Here is a 6,934-nt window from a genome sequence, read left to right on the forward strand (position 1 = left end):
ACCTTACAGCACTTGGTTGGAGTAATATTTTAACAACAAAAGTATAGTTGCAAAATAACATCTTAGCGATGGTTTATCCACAGACACGCTGTTGTTAAGGATTTTGCAAAACAATCCAGAGCTTTGCTTATAAGGCTGGGGCAAATATTCCTCCCTGCTGGTTATATCAGGCGCTTTTAAGTCATAAATCTTTTGAACTGAACACTGGAACAGCACATTTTCATGATTCTAAGTCTTCTTTGCTGGTTTTCCCCCTTTTTGTACTTTGTGCGAAACTCTCAAGGAAACAAAAATGAATATGGATACAATAACTTTCAATTAAGTTGGTATTTTTGTGGTGAATTCAAGACCGTAGCTGTATTTCACTTCAGTGAATTTCCCACACCAAAGGAAAATGTATGTTTCCACAGTTTAAAAAAAACAGAAGCTCCTTTCAGAATTTCTGAAAAAAAAAATCATCAGATTCAATTGGCGTTGGGTTTATTAAGTGATAACTGAAGCTGTGTCCAATTACACAGCCCCAGTTATGTTGAGGTCAGGTCTCTGTGGTGAGATCAGTTTAGCACTGGGAAATTTACTCTACAAGTCATTATCATGCTTGTAATGTTTTCTTTAAGATTCTGCTGTAGTACAGCAATCAAATTGTTCCAATTTGTTGTTTCCCTGTAGACGATCAAGATTTATTCATAGTTTCTTCCACATCCAGGACCCAAGGGGTCTGATTTTCCCCTCAGTATGTGGGGTCATGTCTCTGTCAGGTTTTACAACTTTCTCTTGGCACTCTCCCACTTGTAATAATGGCATACTCTTAATGCCTTTGAGTTCTTTTGTAGTTTGAAACGTGAACATGAATTTTAACATAAACAGTCAGTGAACGTGAGTTTGTAAGTAATAAGAAAAAGTCAATAAATAATAACATGTCAAAAAAGTTCATTTTTGTTTTATTGTAGAGAAAGCCTGAAGGTACCACCATGTATTCATAAAAAGTTTGAGAAGATCTGTGAACCAAATCTCCAGCAGAAAAGTGCCCCTTTTCACATCTCACACAGCATGCACAGCTTAAATTATTTATTTCGTTAAAGTTGGACAGATATGAAAAAGTTCTATTATATGTTTACGTTGTGGTTCCATTTTCTGAACAAAATATAACTTTATTAATGCAGTCCAGTGTTTTTTTAACTGAATTTTAACCCAAAATTCTATTTTTGTACATATTCACTGATGGTGGTAGTAGTCCATGATGATCAAAACCTGATATTTCTTTTGCATTTACAGTGTGTGTAAAATTGGTAAATAGTGGACTTGCTCAGGTATGAAGTGGTGGTAAGGGCCCCAAAATTACCTGCCCTGGAGTCTACAACAGAGTTGTTACATCTATACGGTCTGACATCATTAGCCGTGCCTAACTCTGCTGCAGGTCCCAAAGTCAAACGATTACTGCGGCATCACTGAGAGTTAAAAACTGTCTAAATCCCTTCATCTGTAATAAAATGATCAGTGCTGCTGCTCTACCTGGTTTAACAATTAAGTTTAACATCCATGCATTCACGAAAACCAAATTTATGAAATTTAACAGAGTTAGAAGTTAGCAGGAAGTTAGCTCACTAGTCATAATATACCATGTTCTGACTGAGGGATTTATGAAACAAATTAAGACGTACAGCTCTGCTATTATTTCTGACATACATGAAGACAGGAAAGTAAACAGCAGGGACGTTTGTAGGGTTACTGAAGTTTGGCTAGCTGGTATACAATGATGTGCTACATGATCGCTAGCGACACAGCTATGTTAGCATAATATAAACAGTGAAGCTGGAGGATGAACGCTAACTTTTTTCTACTCTGTAAAAGTTAACGTGAGGGTTCCCGATGGTTTGGGACAAATGCAATCGCATGGCAGGATGCTGTAAACGGACTGAACTTCAGCCAGGAGAACAACTGAGATAATCCATCCACAATATGAGGTTAATTATCAATATACTGCTGCATGGGCTGAGCTGTAGTGACATTGTAAGGTTTTAAAAACTGAGCTTTAAAATGATTAGCAGTAATAAAAACCAAGAGAGGCCGACAGTGATCACTGACTGTTTTAGGGGCTTGTTGAGATTAAATAGAACAAGATACAAAGCATTAAAACAAGTAAGAAACACAAAAGCCTTATTAAACGCAGAGTCGTTTGGGCCCGGAAGCAGGATTCATCACATCATCACTTAAAGACTGGATTGTGGCAACCATTAGCTTTGACCTAAAGCATAATATTTTAGGTCAAAACCTAATGACATATTTGCACGCAGTTACACTGCTGTGCATCTATTATTGCAGACTTGTAATTAAAGACCAGAAAGTTTGAAAGAAAACAAACAGATCCATGTTTCTGCAGCATAATTTAAAATAAAGATTCCAAATGACAGGAGTAACAGTTCAGTAATATTTAAACATCATTTCTTTACACAGAGTGAATTTAAATTAAACGAAACTTTTATGTGACATGTTTGTTTTGTCATTAAAAAAAACCCATAAAAGCTATTCAGCACACCTAAATCATGATGGTTATTTGACTGAACTGATTGCTGGAGCGTGACTCTCCTTGTTTGTTTGCCAGCTTTTATTGTCCAGGTTTGGAAACGCAGGAAATTAATTCATTATTTTAAAGTGCAAGTCAAACAATGGAGCTGTGTGTCAAGATTGTTAATTTGGCAGGAAATCCATATATTTTGTTTAATGGGATGGGTGACATAAAGAGTAAAGCAAAGTAATAAAGAAAATTAAATTGTATTTTATGGAGTCTTAGTTCAGTTAAATGGTTTGTGGCCTTTTGAGAAAAACAAAGTCATTAACTTGTTATGGCTGCCCTAAGAACGCTTGCACCTGTAAAAGCTTTGCTGAGGATAATATCTCCATGATTGTGTTTTCTAATCACACCGAGAATTTTCTTTGACTTTCTGTAGTTTTGTTTTGCAATAGAAGGACGCCTGATAAATACAAGCCGAGAACTCCTGGCGAAACCTGGACTGGGTGCATACATACAGGTACATGTTTGCAGCAGCATTGCTCAGGCAGAGCATGGTCCCAGCATCAGCTGCTATATTTATTTGGTGATTATAATCATTACGATCCAAAGTGTACAACTCAGTTGTGCGAAGGATGATCTGAGTTATAGCGCGCGTGACAGACAGCAGCACAAAACTCATGGATACGGTCACTAAAAGAACCACTGATTTTCTTCTCCGGGAGCAAAGAAGGGGCCTGACTTTGCAAACCCCAGGAGCCAATCCTGCAGGGATGTGAACCCGGCTACTGAGAGAAATCAGTTGTAAGGTCAACCCGTTAACTGTGAGGATGATGAGAAAGGGGAACATGTAGGCTTGCAGTGTTTGAATCCAGACCAGGGCATGAATGAACCGAGTCGGTGCCTCTGGGTTGTAAATACACCTGGTCTGATTATTATCATGGACTGAGATATTAGACCAGTAGTGAGGAATGGCAAAAAGATGACTGAAAACAAACGTGGCTGCTATAGTCCATGCTGCACATCTCTGATTGCAGATTTTAGGTTTGATTTTCCACGTGTGAATGGCAATAAAACGCTCCACTGTAAACAGAACCACAAGCCAAGTAGAGGCATTATAGGCACCGTAATTAAAAATGTCCCTCAGGCTGCACCAAGGCTCATAGCTCCAAAATGGCTCCTGCTGGTGGTACTTCAAAGAAAGCTCGAGAATCACAATGAACATCAGGACAAAGTTGTCTGCCACTGAGATGGCCATCAGATACAAGGCACTGGATCTGGAGAGGGTGCAGTTCCTCTTCCAGATGATTAGAAAGGTGACGATGTTGGCTGAGAAAAGGTTAGTGTCAGTTAAGGTAACTTGTTACTCAGCAGGAAAGTTTCTAAATGGTCTAAAATAGTGAAATATTTTCATATGAAACCAGTTAGCTGCACTATCTTTTGAAATGTACTTACATGGGATGCCCACAGCTGCTAGAGCAGGATAAAAAACTTCTTGCAGTGTCACCATCCAGTGTTTCGTTTGAGAGCCCATGTCCTCTCCCATCACAGATAGTGTCATTAACTGCAGCTACAAACACCCAACTCGCAGTTATTGCCCGGACACCATGTAGTCACTCCCACCTCATCTCACTTTACAAATTGTGGCAGTGTATCAACAGCTTGGTGATGTGATGAGTGGTGATTATTCATTTTATGATGGTTTAACAGCAGGGAACAGGCAGGAAAAGCTACAAATCCCAAGTGCATCATCTTTTTAAATCTGGGTTTTGATGAGGAAGAGGAGACAGAGCAAGAAAATAACCTGCTCTTTGGCCATAACAGTTGACCACTTTGATTCAGGCTGAAACCTCTCACCTGCTGTTAGATAGATTGACGATTTTTATTTGTTTTATATGTTTGTTTGTTTGGTTGGGTGGAGTTTTTTTGGTTTGTTTTTTTGTTGTTTTGTTTTTTTTGCTCCTTAACTGAAAAACTTAATGGATTCAGGCTGTTTTTCATAATACCGACTGCCAAGTGAACACACCAAACGCAGCAGCCTTTAACTCACTTATATTACCATGTTTGAACTGATGACATGAAAATGTTAGGGTTATAAAAGACGTGAATGTACAGTAGCAAAGTTGGGTCAGCCATTAGTTTGTGGGGGTTTGTTTTGAAGCCTTAAGTCAGTTTGGCCCTCACCTCCTTGTTTTTTGGAGCCAGAAGTGACAAGAAAAACCTGAATAGGAAATTTGCAAAGAAAAGCGTCTGGACTTCTTTAAGTTGCTTGAAGACGTTTCACCTCTCATCCGAGAAGCTTCTTCAGTTCTAAGGTCAAATGGTGGAGAGTCCCAGGTATAACCTAGTGGGAGTAACCCCCCACAGAGGGACAAAAGGACCCCCTGATGATCCTCTAATCGCCTGAGCCAAGGTGGAAAACTGGGCGTGGGTCCCAATCAGCCAGAGTTTCGGGTGAGTTCATTGTGAAACCTGGCCCCACCTTATCATGCGAATTCCTGAGGTCAGATGGCCCAGGATGTGAGTGGGCGTTAAGGCGTCTGGGGAGGGATCTCAAAACTGGATTATAGATGGCAGAGAGTTGGTGTCGTAAACCCCCGCCTCTGTTCAAAGATGGTCGCTCACAGTGGACATAGATGGCTTCTTTCACTCCTCTTTCAAACCATCTGTCCTCTCTGTCCAAAATGTGAACATTGGCATCCTCGAAAGAGTGTCCTTTATCCTTAAGATGCAGATGGACTGCTGAGTCTTGTCCTGTGGAGGTGGCTCTTCTGTGTTGTGCCATGCGCTTGTGAAGTGGCTGTTTGGTCTCTCCAATGTAGAGGTCTGAGCATTCCTCGCTGCACTGTACAGCATACACCACATTGTTAAGCTTGTGTTTTGGCGTTTTGTCTTTCGGGTGAACCAGTTTCTGTCTGAGCGTGTTGCTGGGTCTGAAATACACTGGGATGTCATGCTTGGAGAAAACTCTCCTGAGTTTCTCTGATACACCGGCTACATAGGTGATGACAATGTTGTTGCGTCTGTCCTTCTTATCCTCCCTCGCTGGTGTCTGGTCTTCTTTTCTGTGCCTCTTTGCTGACTTTAAGAACGCCCATTTAGGATAGCCGCACGTTTTGAGTGCTTCCTTTACATGTGTGTGTTCCTTCTTTTTTCCTTCAGGCTTAGAGGGAACATGTTCACACCTTGCTTTCAAAAACACACACTCCTCATCCTGAACCTACACAACCCAGAGAAGAAAACACACCTGATGTCAGTCAGGAGAAATGGGTTAAGAACTTTTCAGACAGGATTCTCACTGAACCTGAAAAGAGAGTATTAGCCAAAGGACTCAATTTTGCCATTTCTCCACAACAGTTGCCCATAGTGGACCTCATCACAGCCACAGAATCTGCCATACGGATTAATAAATTATCACAGACAGAAGCAGAGCAAATCAGGATGAAAGTCTCAGCCACGCTCTCCAGTGCCAAAGTCCCTCCATCCAACCTCACAATACAGGAAAAGAAGGCCGTCACTTCCCTGAGCAAAGACCACAACATCACTGTTTTACCAGCTGATAAGGGAAAATGCACCGTGGTCCTAAACACTACAGATTACCGTACAAAGATCACTACTCTCCTCAGTGACAACAATACCTACGAAGCCCTAAAGCGAGACCCCACAAGCAGCTACAAAAAGAAAGTTATAGCTTGCCTTCAAGACTTTGAAAAGGACAAAATTATTGACCGCCTTACATATCACTGCCTTTACCCAGGGGATGCCATACCCTGCATCTATGGACTTCCTAAGATCCACAAGGAAGCTGTCCCACTCAGACCCATAGTCAGTAGCATAAACTCAGCCACTTACAACATTGCTAAACACCTTGCTACCATCCTTGCGCCTCTCGTGGGGAACACCCCACACCACATCAAGAACTCCACCGACTTCACCAACAAGGTCCAGAAACTTACCCTGGATCCAGATGAAACCATGGTGTCCTTTGATGTAGTCTCTCTCTTGACTTGCATACCCACCACGGAGGCCGTGGAGACTGTCAGAAAACGACTACAAGAAGACAGGACCAACTTCACACCCGATCAGATTTGCACACTGTTAGACCTCTGCCTCACCACTACATATTTCAAGTACAACGAAGGCTTTTACAGACAAAAACATGGCTGTGCCATGGGCTCCCCCGTGTCACCTATTGTAGCCAACCTTTACATGGAGGAAGTGGAAAAGAAGGCTCTTGGCTCTTTCAAAGAAAGAGTACCCAGCCACTGGTACAGATATGTGGACGACACCTGGGTCAAAATCAAGACACAAGAAGTGGAATCCTTCACTGCGCACATTAACGCCGTGGATAAAAACATCAAGTTCACCAGGGACACAAAGGACAACTGTTTGCCTTTCCTGGACTGCGCCGTGCACATTGAAGAG

The sequence above is a fragment of the Astatotilapia calliptera genome, chromosome 20 (assembly GCF_900246225.1).
Source record: "Astatotilapia calliptera chromosome 20, fAstCal1.2, whole genome shotgun sequence".
Classification (NCBI taxonomy): Eukaryota; Metazoa; Chordata; class Actinopteri; order Cichliformes; family Cichlidae; genus Astatotilapia; species Astatotilapia calliptera.